Source organism: Paramisgurnus dabryanus, chromosome 23 (assembly GCF_030506205.2).
Source record: "Paramisgurnus dabryanus chromosome 23, PD_genome_1.1, whole genome shotgun sequence".
In the NCBI taxonomy this organism is placed as follows: Eukaryota; Metazoa; Chordata; class Actinopteri; order Cypriniformes; family Cobitidae; genus Paramisgurnus; species Paramisgurnus dabryanus.
The window spans coordinates 19,345,856-19,361,827 of NC_133359.1; the positions used below are offsets into that span (position 1 = coordinate 19,345,856).

The 15,972-nt window shown below is 36.6% G+C and overlaps 1 long non-coding RNA gene across 1 annotated transcript; it reads left to right on the plus strand.

Moving 5' to 3' along the window:
• The first annotated feature begins 11,634 nt into the window (after positions 1-11,634).
• LOC135781763 (uncharacterized) lies at positions 11,635-15,644 on the plus strand. The gene is made up of 4 exons (XR_010545234.2): positions 11,635-12,171; positions 12,674-12,777; positions 14,805-14,876; positions 14,962-15,644. It is a non-coding gene; the product is annotated as an uncharacterized lncRNA (long non-coding RNA).
• Positions 15,645-15,972: the final 328 nt, after the last annotated feature.

Consider the following 15,972-nt stretch of genomic DNA (forward strand, 5'->3'; position numbering starts at 1 on the left):
CTGCTAAACTATGTTAATCAATGGCAGGTTAGAAAGAACGTGTTAAGGACTGTATTCATGTCACAGGGTGACTATATAGGGCGGAACTAAAATGGAGAAGATTGGTTCCGCCCAGAGATTTTCGAATTTTCGAACACCTTTTTACTTCCTGGTTTCCATGGCAGCACAATTTAGGGCTTACGAGAGACAGATGTGGATGAATTAAGGTGGCAACTCATGATTGGAGGAGGTGGTGAAGATGGCACATAAATAGAACTGCAAAAACACTAGTGAGCAGTTGATTATGGGGTGAGCTCTGCTCCGCCAAGGGCGGATTAAACACCCACTCCTCTGAAGGCGCCGTTGATCCGGGGATCGCTAAAGCGAGCGGAAAGAGTGCAGCCGAGTGAGCCTAAAGGAAGGAGTGAAAAGTGTTTGCTAAAGGAGCGCCACGGAAGAGTCGTTGTTTGGTTGTAAGTGGCGGTAGTTTGGCCGTGTATTGTGGTGGTGCAGTCGGTACGTTGAGTTTCGGTGGTGAAGTGGATATTAAGCTGCTGTGGCGTGGAGACGGAGAACTAAACGAGACACTGGTTGGAAGCGAAGGAAGAGGATAATACAACCCCAAAACAGAAAAAGTTGGGACACAGTAGAAATTGTGAGTAAAAAAGGAATGGAATAATTTACAAATCTCATAAACTTATATTTTATTCACAGTACAATATAGATAACAAATTAAATGTTGAAAGTTATACATTTTGAAATGTCATGCCAAATATTGGCTCATTTTGGATTTCATGAGAGCTACACATTCCAAAAAAAGTTGGGACAGGTAGCAATAAGAGGCCAGAAAAGTTAAATGTACATATAAGGAACAGCTGGAGGAGGATCAATGTTTAGGAATAGGAATGTTGTCCTATTCTTGTCTAATACAGACTTCTAGTTGCTCAACTGTCTTAGGTCTTCTTTGTCGCATCTTCCTTTTTATGATGCACCAAATGTTTTCTATGGGTGAAAGATCTGGACTGCAGGCTGGCCATTTCAGTACTCAGATCCTTCTTCTACGCAGTCTTGATGTTGTAATTGATGCAGTATGTGGTCTGGCATTGTCATGTTGGAAAATGCAAGGTCTTCCCTGAAAGAGACGACGTCTGAATGGGATCATATGTATCTAGAACTTGGATAAACCTTTCAGCATTGATGGTGCCTTTCCAGATGTGTAAGCTGCCCATGCCACACGTGCTCATGCAACCCCAAACCATCAGAGATTCAGGCTTCTGAACTGAGCGCTAATAACAACTTGGGTTGACATTGTCCTCTTTAGTCCGGATGAAATGGCATCCCAGTTTTTCAAAAAGAACTTCAAATTTTGATTCGTTGGACCACAGAACAGTTTTCCACTTTGCCAAAGTCCATTTTAAATGAGCCTTGCCCAGGGAAAACGCCTGTGCTTCTGGATCATGTTTAGATATGGCTTCTTGTTTGACCTATAGAGTTTTAGTTGGCAACGGTGAATGACACGGTGGATTGTGTTCACTGACAATGTTTTCTGGAAGTATTCCTGAGCCCATGTTATGATTTCCATTACAGTAGCATTCCTGTATGTGATGCAGCGCTGTCTTAGGGCCCGAAGATCACAGACATCAAGTATGGTTTTCCGGCCTTGACCCTTACGCACAGAGATTTTTCCAGATTCTCTCAATCTTTGGATGATATTATGCACTGTAGATGATGATAACTTCAAACTCTTTGCAATTTTTCTCTGAGAAACTGAGAAAACTATTTTTTACCACAGCATTGGGGGAATTGGTGATTGTCTGCCCATCTTGAATTCTGAGAAACACTGCCACTCTGACAGGCTTTTTTTATACCCAATCATGTTGCCAGTTAACCTAATAAGTTGCAAATTGGTCCTCCAGCTATTCCTTATATGTACATTAAATTTTCCGGCCTCTTATTGCTACCTGTCCCAACTTTTTTTGGAATGTGTAGCTCTGATGAAATCCAAAATGAGCCAATATTTGGCATGACATTTCAAAATATCTTACTTTCTACATTTGATATGTTATTTATATTCTACTGTGAATAAAATATAAGTTTATGAGATTTGTAAATTATTCCATTCCTTTTTTACTCACAATTTCTACAGTGTCCCAACTTTTTCTGATTTGGGGTTGTAGATCGGCTGAGTATATTGGAAGTCTTTGTCAGTTTGAGAGTATGGACATGCATATCTTCAGTGTGATAGTCGGATAAATACGACTGGATTACGTGCAGCGTAAAGGAAACCAGCCAGTGTGGATACAGAGGAGACAAAGAGAAGAAGTGTGACAACTTACTTAAAGTACAAAGAGTATAAAGCTGGATGTGTTTGCTAAGAGTGCATTGTTTAATGTGTGTTTGAGCCCCCAGCGAACTAGAATAGCGGCCCTATCACGGAGCAGAGTGGTGAGTGAGCCGGCAGCATAGCATTATAAGGAGAAAAGGTCATCATCACAACAGTTACCTACAACCATCAGCTCTTTCACTACTACAACGCCCCACAGGTTCTCAGCCCGGCTCCGTGAAGACCATGGCCTGACCTTATCTTTTCACTTGAAGTGTGTCGTGGGTGAGTGACTTTGCTGAGTGTGTGTGTACACTTGATGTCTTGCAGTGCAGTGCTGTATATCTGTTGTCAGGAGCCATTATAGGTCAGAGTCGGCCGTGAGAGAAGACGCCGTGCGGTGGGTGAAGTGATTTTAAATTATATGCTGTTCAGCGATACAGTGTGGAGATAGACCCCGAAGCCATTTGTTTTGAGAATTATGGCTGGCTGATTAAGTTATTGGCTGGCTAGCCGGCTCAGCCAAAACCTAAATGGCTGCTGCAGCCGCCAAACTTTTTATAGCTGCAAATGGCTGAAGCTGCCACTTCATGTCTACAGATGTCTATGTTTTACTGATTAACTAGACCTCAATCTTTCCAAGCAACACATGGCTTACACTATATTTCTACAAAATGCAAAACGATGTAATAAAGACAACACCAGATTTTAATTTCACAACATATGAACATATTTATTTTGTAGTCTGTATGCTACTAAACATTTTCAAATAGCCTACAATGTGTTGTGTTTAGGCTTAATGTATGTAGGCTAAGTTGTATACAATAACTTGGCATTATCATGGATGAAGCTTATCATATTACACCTTGAAGGAGCAAGTGATGATCGTTTGCCATTGAGCAGTAGGCCAGTGGAACTAAACGTGCATTCCACCGGCACACTACCTGGTGAAATGGAGAGGTAGCAATGCTCCTTGGTCTCTTGTTCTCACTGCCAGAAAAGCATCAATCTCTTGATCAAGGATAGAACTTAAAGAATGAGCTTCTGCATCTTCTTGTGCCTCTGCTAATTCTAGTCGGAGGCGTTTCGCACATCCTATCACATCTCCATCGTCGTGGTCACCATTCCCACCAGAAGGACCGCCAGAACCACCATCAGTAGTTGTCCTCTCATCTCCAACCCCAAACACTGTTAAACTGAATCTGAAAAGGGAAATATATGCATAAGGAAATGGCTTTTAAAATCAAAACCATGAGAAAAGTAAGTGGTTAGCAAATACACACAAATATCAATGTCACCTGGAGGAGTTAAGTTTCTCATAGAGATTCTGCAGCAGCTCTCTGCTTTCATCTTTTGTCATGGTGATATCTCTGACAGCTGGATCAAACACTGCGGTGACTCTAACCAGATCTGACATAGGAATTCGTTTGTCCATGTTTTTCACTATTCGTTCTTTGACTCTCTTCATCAGTAGTGGATCTCTGGGAGCCACTGCACAGATTTTCTTGATTCGAGCCCTGAATAGTGGTATGGCACTCAGGTTTGGACTGACTTCACTTATAATGAGAGTGAATTTCTCAAAGTCTTCCAAAAAGCTAACTAAGTTACAAAGTAGCTTGATGTCATCAGGTAGGAGGCATAACAAGGGCTTTCCTATCCTCTTCAGGATTTCAGTGACTTCTGTCTCCATACTGACTATGCTTCTGATCATGTTGAGGACACTGTTCCAACGTGTTGGCACTGTGGTCTTCAGTGTTTTGTGTGTCTGTGAGCCCTGGTTTGATTTCTTAGTTCCCAGCTGCCGATCCTCTGCATCATCAATTTCATCAATAGGATCATTAGAATCTGCATCAATTTCATCCTGCAGGTCTTGTATCTTGGCAAATATGTCTGCCTCATTCTGCTCCAACACAAATTCCGGTTACACTTTATTTTGATAGTCCACTTTAGACATTCTGCTAACTATAAATAACTTTGCAACTACATGTCAACTAACTTTCAATAATTTGCAACTATACGTCAACTAACTGTCATTAGAGTATTAGTAGACTGTAAGGGTTGGGGTTAGGGGAGAGGTTTGGGTTAGTGGAATAAGTTGACATGCACCTGCAAAGATACTTATAGTCAGTTGAATGTCTGTTGAGATATCATCACAATAAAGTTTTAGTAGATATTAAGCAGACAGTCTACTGATTATCTAAAGATTGGTAGTTGACAAGTAGTTGCAAAGTTACATATAATTAGTAAAATGTCTAAAGTGGACTATCAAAATAAAGTGTTACCCAAATTCCTCTATTAGATGTGCCTTGAAGTGCAGTGCACTGACAATATCTTTGCATTGGGAAATTAAGGCTTGTGCTTCAGGGATTTTGGTAAGAGTGTCTGTTATGAGTAAGTTGTGTAAACAGTGTGCTACGCATGTTACTCTCTCATGGCCCAGTAACCGGGACAACTTAATCATATTCGCTGCCCCATCTGTTGTGTCAAAGAGCAACACATTTTTATCTTTGGGAAGGAATTCTTCAAGTAATTCCCTTACAAACACTGTAAGGTTTTCTGATGTGTGATTTTCTACAGGTTTAACACAAAGTGTAAACAGAAGGAAATTCCAGTTCGCATCTACAGTGCAGATTCTCACACCAACATATGGGTATCGATGATGAGCATCAGTCCAGACATCTAACATTATAGTACCACTGACAATGTCTGCCAGTTGTTCTTTGACTTTGGACTTCAAACCCATGTAGACATCTGCCAGGGCTGTTGTTGCAAGGGCTCTGCTGGTTGCCAAATTGAGATGAATATTTTTCTTGTTGAATGCTTGAAAACCTTCCTTTTCTATTAATTCAAAAGGGAGCAGGTCCTGGCACAGCCACAACACGATGTCGCGATTAACATCAAACTGGGAAGTAGCTGGGCTTCCTTTCGGCACAGTTTGGAACCAGTTAGTCAGTTTACTTGATTGTTCTTTGAGAAATATTGTACTCTCTTTGTGTGCAGCTTTGGCATGAGCAAGGAAGTTTCCACTTGATGTTTTTTCTCCCAAGCTGTACACTTTTGACAGCATTCCATGTTCTTTTGTCATTTCCGCTTCAAAGCAGAGTTTGCAGTAGAGTTTGTCATCAATGCGATTGTTGTTCACATACAAATTGCCCATATATGTCCAAAAATGTGAACGAAGGCTACGAGCAGAATCAACATTGTGAGGCCTCCATGTCACACCAGAATCCTTAAGCAGATGTGCTCGTGATGTGCTGATATATTTGTTAATTCCGCGTCCTAAAAGAGAACAAAAATATCCATAAAACACTAGTCCTGACATAATGACAAAATGGCAATATAGTTCTGAAAAAAGGCATTCTTACTTACAAGAACAGTTGCACAAAACACCTAAAATGAAGATTTAGAACTAGAACTAGCCTACTTGAGCTATTTGGTAATATTAGCTAGCGCTACGCGCATTCATGCAATTTATGAGAAATCTACAGATGCAAAAAGACGAAGTGTAGTAAAATAAAGACCTAAATGTGTATTTCTGACATTTTTTCACCACAAGTCTGAAAGAACACGTGCTATTGAAGAAAAATATCAAAAAATCTTAAAATTGACCAGGAAAATTTTTTTTTTTGCCTGCCGTGTCTTGCCTTACAGTTTTTCTCAGTCGCTTTGGTGCATTTCTCACATTACTTTTTACATTTGCTCAACAGTTAATGCATTTCTTTAAACAATTAGTACAAACTGCAAAACCTAGTTGATAACTTGCAAAAGCGTGTCACTTGCTCAAAATGGATAGGTTAGTCCTCAAAAGCAAGTATTCATGTCAATGAAAGTCTCAGTGTCATCAAAATAAAAAGTCCTGACATCATTGTTTATGAACTAGATAGTCAAATTGCTTGTTTTCATTATGACAGTTTACTTTATAAATGTTTTCCATGCAAAAAAGTTAGATCTTGGTTACACTACCTGAAAATGCTCAAGACAGCACTGTATACTATTGCACAGCTATTTGAAAAATACAGTAAAGTTACACATCACTGTATTTTGTGAGGTAAGTGAGTACACAACACTGAATATGTATGTTTCACTTTTTTATTGCATATGCTTTTTGCAATTCTAATTTGTTCACTGCATTGTGCAAAAGAAATAAATACACCCTTATTTACAACAAACATAAACTCCCTTTGGGTAGAGCTGTGCCTGCCTGTGGCCCTGTGCACAACTGTAAACAATATTGCAGTACATATTGGAACTGAATACAACATACATAGTACAGTAATCATTCTTGCACATCCATATTCCTCTCTGTCTGGCCACATATTTTCAGAAATTGTTCAATTTAGGAGACATTTTCAGGAAAAAAAAGACTAAATGTTGTGGAGGTTGAACTAACTGTTGTGCAAATGTAAATAGTGATGTGAGAAATGCACCAAAGTGAATGAGAAAAACTGTAATATAAACGCACACTGTTATCAGTATTATTTTGGACAAAGTTTTGTACATTTCACTTCAATGTACACTGAAGCATGCGTCGTTTAATTAGCAATGTGAAAACGGTGGTTTGTTACTGCAGTAATATCACGTTCAGTGCTAAATCTCTCCATTCCAGATTTGGTTCATAACATCAATCTTTGATTCAGGTGTTTGTGCAACCGTGCCATGAAGATTTAACAAAAGTCTGGGTAGGTCAAAGTTTAAAAAATAATGTAAATAGGAATTATGAAAGTGAGATCAAAATTACCTTGCTTGCGTCTTTCCGCCATTTCACCTCTGTGCGAGAAAAAAATGCATTGCTTCTTCTGTACGGAAAATGAGCTATTTTAATTGGTCCAATTCACTGTGATTCTCGGGCCGTTTCCCAATCCAAAGACTGCAGCCTCCGGACTGCGAGGTCGCATTTTTATGCTTATTTCAAAATATTAACAATTATAAAGTTTATTCTTATTCTTAGTTAATCGTAAATTGTTGTAATATCCGTATGGTTAGCGAATGTAATGCTCAGTTAACTTAAATAAACCAGGCTTGATGACGTATGCAGTCTACATATCCGACCTCCACAGGCTGCAACCTTTGGATTGAGAAACGGCCTCTGTGTGTATCCTAGCAACGAGCACAAGACTGTGCTAGATCTCGCATATTTTTTAATATATTTCGTGTGTGTATGTCTCTATGTGATAGAATTATTATTTGATGCAAATAATTCTAGCCGGCTCAGCCAAACTTTATCAGATGGCGGCTCAATTTGGCTTAGGAAATTATTGGCTAGTGGCGGCTGAGCTTCGAAATGGCGGCGCCTGGCGGCGGCTTCGGGGTCTATGTGGAGATAGGTGTGGCGCCCAAAAGCCCCTGTCCTGGAGATCGTGGAGACGGTAGTGGATTGTACAGAAGACCCAGACCTTTATGTGAGTAAAATTTCAGAGTGCTGGTGCATGTGTGAGGAAAAGTACATTGTTGATGAAGCACAGTGTGTAGTAACTTGCCTGTCGCGGAGCCTCTTCTAAGGTGCGCCCCTGTCCGTATCTCTGAAGCTAGACATACGGAGAGCAGAGGGCAGCGTTCGGCTCGACGGTGACAGCACTAAAATCCCCCGTTCGTAGCAGAGGCCTTGGAGGGAAAGTTCACGAGTAAACGTCTCGCCACGAAAATGTCTGTGTGTAATTCCACCCACTGTGTTTCAGCCACGAGCCTTCTAAAGAAGGAGACCACGAGTCAGTTACCTGAGAAATACCTACCGTATCCACCGCACCAGCCACCTGTAAGAGAGAAAAGCCACAGTTAATTGAGAAAGTGTTGATTCTGAGCAGTTGATTTCGGGGTGAGCTCTGCTCACAGTGGGTGGAAAAACCACAGTCAATTGTGAAAGTGTTGATTCTGTGTTTCAGCCACGAGCCTTCTAAAGAAGGAGACCACGAGTCAGTTACCTGAGAAATACCTACCATATCCACTGCTACCAGCCACCTGTAAGAGAGAGAAAAGTCATAATTAACAGTGAGAGTGTTGATCTTGTGTTACAGTACGTACCCTGTGAAGAAGGAGACCACGAGCCAGTTACTTGAGAAATATCTACCATATCCACTGTTACCAGCTATCTGTAAAAGAGAGGAACGCCAAAGTTACCAGTACAGTGTTGATTCCGTGTTATAGTTACAAACCTTCTGAAGGAAGGCACTACGAGCCCAGTCCCCTGAAGAGGACTTACTGCAGCCTTTCCCCTCTTAAACTCTGCCTCCAGGAGAAGCGGAGGGCGCCACGGGTTCAAGAAGGACAGCCAAGGGTCCCGTCCCCTCACCTGGAGGCCAGAAGAAACCCTGTTTTTAAATTCCCTTTCCCTCCCCTGAATACCATTTTAAATAATTTAATAAAGTCTATTTTAAATTTACTTGTACCTTGTGTGTCTGGTCATTGGGGTGGCTTTGGGAACCTCCTTGAGGTGGAAACTAGGAAGGGGCATGACTCGATAGCATCTGGGTCCGCTCCGACCTGTGACATTCATGTCTTCAAAAGCATCCTACGTTTTGTCAAACTTGAGATTTCCTTTTATGTTTATTAACTCAAAACTCAGTGGTTATATGATAATGTTGTGCTAATGTTATACATTGTGAATGTACGCTTGCATTGTTGATCAAAGTCACAGTGCTTCATTGCCACACAACGAGTTGGCATTTTTTCTTAGTAGAGCAGCTAACTTAAAGGGACACTCCACTTTTTTCAAAAATATGCTCATGTTTTGAAAGAAATAAGTCATTATTTATTTTTCATTTTTACCTGAAGTTCATACAAAAGTGACATTTCTGCTTTTTTATTTGATGTCAGCTCTAAAAAATATGCTGTTTGCTCTTTGAGCTTAAGAGAATTGTGCCTGAAAAGTCCTGGAAAAAACAGATTTTTATTTGATGATTGAGATTAAGAAGATAATGGGAACCCTGAATATGCTTTACTATAAGAAAGCCACAATAAAGTTCACAATCAAAGTTCTAACCTATAGAAGGTTTTTTTGGTCTTTTTTAAATTAATTAATTAAATTATAAAATAATTAATTAAATTATAAAATAAAAAATAAAATCGCAAGTATGTCCCAAATTTGAAAATTAGATGCTAAAATAAAAATTAAAACATTATATTAAATTATTTCATTTTCATTTTTAACGTGATGAAGCATTATACCGGCCAAATTAAAAAATAAAATTAAATTGATGATTTGACATTTCATTTTCAATATAATCTTGAGTCAAGACTGACAATATTAAAATAAAAAGGCAAGCTTGAAAAGGAATCTGTAAATACATTTTTCTAAAAGGCTTTTTATTCATGCCCAAGCAATAATAGGGACAAAATTAAAATGTAAAGTTCAGTTTTAATTTTATGTTCTGTTTAAATTATTTGTTTTCATTTTCTTTTTCGTTTTCATTTTCAACTTGTATGCAAATTCAATGTTAATCAATGGGTGGCGTTTACTTGCTTAAAAAAAGGGGATTGGCTGAAGCAGCGTTGCCAACTCAGCGACTGTGTTGCTAAAATAGCGACTTTATTGCTACATCTAGCGACTTTTAGGCCCATTTAGACAAACTTAGCGAATGTTTGGATGAATCTTAGCTTCACATCTGTACAGATAGCCCAGGTGAAAAAAAAGTTGTATTTAATGTATTAAAAATATACTTAAAATTTAAGTAATATGTTTTTAGTACATTTGTATTCCCAACGTGCTTATTTAAAGTGTATTAAAAATATGTTAAATAGCTTTTAAATGTATTTAAAAAAAGTGTACTACAAGTACGTTGGTAATAAATATATGCTTAATTACACTTTTTAAAAGTATGCTAAACTCAAGCATACTTTTAATGTATTTCTAAAAAGTGCACTAGATGTAAGCTGGTAATAATTATATCTTTAATTACACTTTTTATAAGTATGCTAAACTCAAGCATACTTTTAATGTATTTCTAAAAAGTGCACTAGAGGTACGCTGGTAATAATTATATCTTTAATTACACTTTTAAAAACTATGCTAAACTCATGCATACTTTTAATGTATTTCTAAAAAGTGCACTAGAGGTACACTGGTAATAAATATATCTTTAATTACACTTTTTATAAGTATGCTAAACTCAAGCATACTTTTAATGTATTTCTAAAAAGTGCACTAGAGGTACGCTGGTAATAATTATATCTTTAATTACACTTTTAAAAAGTATGCTAAACTCAAGCATACTTTTAATGTATTTCTAAAAAGTGCACTAGAGGTACACTGGTAATAAATATATGTTTAATTACACTTTTTATAAGTATGCTAAACTCAAGCATACTTTTAATGTATTTCTAAAAAGTGCACTAGAGGTACACTGGTAATAAATATATGTTTAATTACACTTTTTATAAGTATGCTAAACTCAAGCATACTTTTAATGTATTTCTAAAAAGTATACTAGAGGTACGCTGGTAATAATTATATCTTTAATTACACTTTAAAAAAGTATGCTAAACTCAAGCATACTTTTAATGTATTTCTAAAAAGTGCACTAGAGGTACACTGGTAATAAATATATGTTTAATTACACTTTTTATAAGTATGCTAAACTCAAGCATACTTTTAATGTATTTCTAAAAAGTATACTAGAGGTACGCTGGTAATAATTATATCTTTAATTACACTTTAAAAAAGTATGCTAAACTCAAGCATACTTTTAATGTATTTCTAAAAAGTGCACTAGAGGTACACTGGTAATAAATATATGTTTAATTACACTTTTTATAAGTATGCTAAACTCAAGCATACTTTTAATGTATTTCTAAAAAGTATACTAGAGGTACGCTGGTAATAATTATATCTTTAATTACACTTTAAAAAAGTATGCTAAACTCAAGCATACTTTTAATGTATTTCTAAAAAGTGCACTAGAGGTACACTGGTAATAAATATATTTTTAATTACACTTTTTACAAGTATGCTAAACTCAAGCATACTTTTAATGTATTTCTAAAAAGTGCACTAGAGGTACACTGGTAATAAATATATTTTTAATTACACTTTTTACAAGTATGCTAAACTCAAGCATACTTTTAATGTATTTCTAAAAAGTACACAAGAGGTACGCTGGTAATAATTATATCTTTAATTACACTTTAAAAAAGTATGCTAAACTCAATCATACTTTTAATGTATTTCTAAAAAGTGCACTAGAGGTACACTGGTAATAAATATATTTTTATTTACACTTTTTATAAGTCTGCTAAACTCAAGCATACATTTAACGTATTTCTAAAAAGAGCACTACTGTAGAGGTACGCTGGGAAAAAATATATGTTTAATTACACATTTAAAAAAAGTATGTTAAACACAAGCATACTTTTACAGAGGTTTTAGTGTATTTAGAAAAAAACATATATTTTTTTAAACATGTACATTAATTTTAATAGGCTAACATTGCAATTTCAACATCATATCATTGAACTTGCATTATATATTGATTTCACAAAGTTAGTCCACATAAATTTGTTAGTGTTTATATTCAAACAACACACGTGACGGACCTGACTAAACCTCATTGGTTCTTGGGATTCAGTACGTCACATTGGCTTCCTGATTCAGTTGTTCGATACACAACGTGCGTGATCGTTGGTAAATGTGGATTAAAAGTTGAAACTAAAACTGTTAAATTATATATAGTGATCATCAGAGGACTTGGCTGAAACAACGCGATTCACATGGATTACTTCGGCGATGTTTTTTATTGCTGTTGCGATTAACTTTTTGAAATGTGAGCAGTTTTTAAGTAGGTTATCAAGTGGATCTGACATCGAGGGGAAATATACGTTTCTTGGATTTCATTAAAGTACATCGGTTTTTGTTTGAAGATGAATGAGAGAACATGAGGGTAAGTTAAGTGATGACAGATTTTTGCTTTTTATTTTTAGTGAACTATTAAAGGAACAGTATGTAGGATTGTGGCCAAAACTGGTATTGCAATCACAAACCTTGTGGCTAAAACTGGTACTGCAATCACACAACTTTTGGCCAATACACAAAATGACAACATTAACATCAGTTGAGGGCTGCAACTCCACTTTTTAAATGACAATATCCTGGCCAGACCACTGTTGTCAGTGATATAAGTATTTAAATGAAAATTATACCTTAATGTCTTGTGACATATCAGGGCCATTTTATGATTAATTGATATAAATTTCTTACATACTGTTCCTTTAAATAAGTAGAACTTTTAGTATTACAGTATGTCTTAATTTTAACCCAGTTTCTTAAAGCGTGTATGTTGTGTGGCTTTTGGAACATAACGTTACATTTTTTTTGTGAGTAAAGTTAGGCATTTCATTTCTCTTGTTGTATTTCAGAAATCATAACAGCCTGTCTTTTTTTAGCACAGCGGCATTCAAATTGACCAATCAGAGCCGAGAATATCTAATAAGTCGAAGTAGAGATGAACAGATGAAGATACAGCCCGTAAAAATACTTATTCTTGGTGGTAAGTTTTTAGTTCTACAGTATTTGTATAACATTTAGATAACTTTTACGTTTTTCTAATGCTAATGTTTAAAGTGTAACTAAACCCTAAACCAACTTTTTTAGTTAATGATCTGTAAGAATGATGCTTTATTAGTGTAAGTTTTTTGACATTTGGATATAAAGTGTTTCAATACTACAATATATGTTGTAAAAACGTCTGAGTGCTGCCCTCTTCAGGTTGAACGGTGGCTACTGGCAGGGCTCGAAATTGCGAATATTTTGGTCGCATATGCGACCGAAATTTAATCTGTGCGATCTTAAAATATATTTGGGAGCATTTCTGCGACTGCCCATTTTGTTGTGGTGCGACTTGATTTAGATTGTGATGCTGCGTGCTGCTGTCCCAGGTTCAGTGTTCTCTCCAACGTTACATAACCAATCAAATTTCACCATTAAGTTCTTACGTTTAATGAAGACCGCAGATTGGCTAATATGAGCGTCAGTCATTCCTTGTTGCCGTGCTACGTTGGTACGTGAAGCGCGAAAATGAGATGCACCGCGAGCATGACGAGAACAAGCCGACTACAGCCAATGTTACTACTGTAATTAATCAGACGATCCGGATTCAAATGCGACTCCACCACCGGAAAATAAGACTTGACGTTAAACCTTTCAGAGAGAGTGGCTTAAAGATTTCGAGTGTCTCCGCTATGAAAATGGCTCTATGTAACTTAATGTGTTTACTGTAAATCCTGTAAAACGGCGTTGGTGGCGGAATCAAAAAATTTTAAGCGCCAGACCTTGCTTAAACATGGCGAAAGTGCCAAAAACACAAATAGTGTCATGACAAATGTGTTCATTATTGATGGAGACACCGACCTGTCTATCAAAGAGTGTTTGATAGTGTATGTGCGCATGCGCTGGTGAATGGACATCCGACAAACATCCTTGTGGTCCATGTTGATGTGGAACACGACAATGTTGATGGTATGTTTTTATAAAAATATATATTTTTTAAAACATATTTAGTAGTAATAGCATCCTGGTAATGCAGTTATCAATACCAATATTAGCCTTCTATATTAAGGTCACTTTTGTAAATGTCCCAATTAATCAGTGTTTTACGTGTTTGCTAGATTTTCTATTGTAATCTTAATCATTTTACCTGTAATCTGTAATTGGTAAATTATTATTGCTATACTATTTCAAAAGCAGTTGGGTATTAATTTAGGAATCTATGCAGTAAAAAAAAATAAAATAAAAGACCAAATTTTAAAAGCTGGCCATAGGATATGTAAAGCCTGGTGGTTGCATTTTATTTTAATAAAATAAATCTATTAACATTGTAGTTGTGGTGCTTTTTAATTTTTGGATTGATGCGCCTAAATTTTTGCTGGTGCTCCTAACTCTTTAAAGTTGTGAGCACCAGTGCTACCAAAAAAAAGTTAATTTTGAGCCCTGTACTGCAGTTGAATTTTCCTATTGGATGTTGGACCGGACACTTTTAGACAACATTACAAAGACAATAATATATTACTAACGTGATTAGCCTGCTGGACGAATTGTAAAAAACAGCACAATGTAAGCACTGCTAGTACAGGCTAGCTGAATATATCTTAATGATTACAGAGATAAGACAACACATAAAACTTGCAACCTTTCTCAGTTTGCACATCTGGACAATTCTTCACACATCATAGGTTGTAAATTTGGGTAAATCCAGCAAACAAGTAATTTTAGCGATTCTGCTGTCACTCTGCTTTAAATCTCCTGCATCGGAAACTTAAGAGCAGCCTTGAGTCAAATGTGGAAGTTAAGCGTGCATAGAGTCCATTGGCATGACTTCTGATTTCCTTAAATCTCCTTAAACAGAGGTGAACTTTTCTTGTAAGCAAGACCACAATAGACATGTCAATGGAAAATGCCCTTGGTTAAAATAAAACACAATTATCAAAGTAAAGAATATCCTGTAATACACACAGGTTGCATTATATCAGTGTCAGTGAGTTAAGCCTCCTATAACCCTTTGTTCGATGTAACTTGTAGAGTGCCATGTAGCGACGGATCAAACGGACACTCATGTCAAGCTTGATGAGGACACAGTCAAAGCTTTAAAAGGTAAACTGAGAAGTTAACAAAATTCTAATGCATATGTTCATTAATTATTGGTTAATTTTGTATATATTCTGTTTCCTTTTCACAGACCTTGTGATTAAGTCTTCAGTGTCTGAATGGCAAGAAGAAGTGACCCTCCACTTAAACGTGACATTTAAACTGCTCTGTGTTTTGGTTCAGCCATTTGTAGGTTTATCTCGAGTAAGTTCAAATGCACTTCTGCATTTGTCCAGTAACTTTTTGTTTAGAGAATTACATCATTATGATTATATAATTATTCAATGGTTGCATATTCATAGTGTACTTTTCATATTGATGTATTAATGTTCCACAATTTGATAAAAGTAGCTCATTGCATTTCACTGATCTTTGTTTTATATTGTAAAATCATTTCAATAGCAGTGAATACATACTTAGTTGTTTCTTTAACATTTAATTAGTTGTTAATGATGGAAGAAACCGGTTCGTATGTATGAATACAGAATAGGTATCATTTTAGAATGAGTTAAAACATGTTTTGGTGGCAAACATGCAGGTAAAATAGTACATGTATAACATTCTAATAGTAAACTTGACTGTAATTCAAATGTCACATACAGTACATTAGAAATGATTTATTTTATGTATACAAATGTGTGGGCAATATATTATTATTTCATTTTGTATGCTATATTATTTATGTAATATTATTATATCTGAAATTATTAAATTACATTTATAAATGTTTAAAAGGTGGGTTCAAATGTGCTTCAAGTTGTAACTGAATACAATTTTAGAAAATAGCACAGTTGAGTACACTTAGATTGTCTTAAGTTTGTCTTAAAGGAACACGCCCACATTTTGGGAACTTAGCTTATTCACCGTATCCCCCAGAGTTAGATAAGTCCATACATACCTTTCTTATCTCTGTGCGTGCTGTAACTCTGTCTGATGCAGCCCTTGCTAGCTTAGCTTAGCACAAAGACTGGAAGTGAATGGCTCCAGCTAGCAAACTACTCCCAATAAGTGACAAAATAACATGAACATTTTCCTATTTATGTGTTGTGATTTGTATAGTCACACCGTGTACAAATTGAAAACCATTCATCCCCCTTGTTGT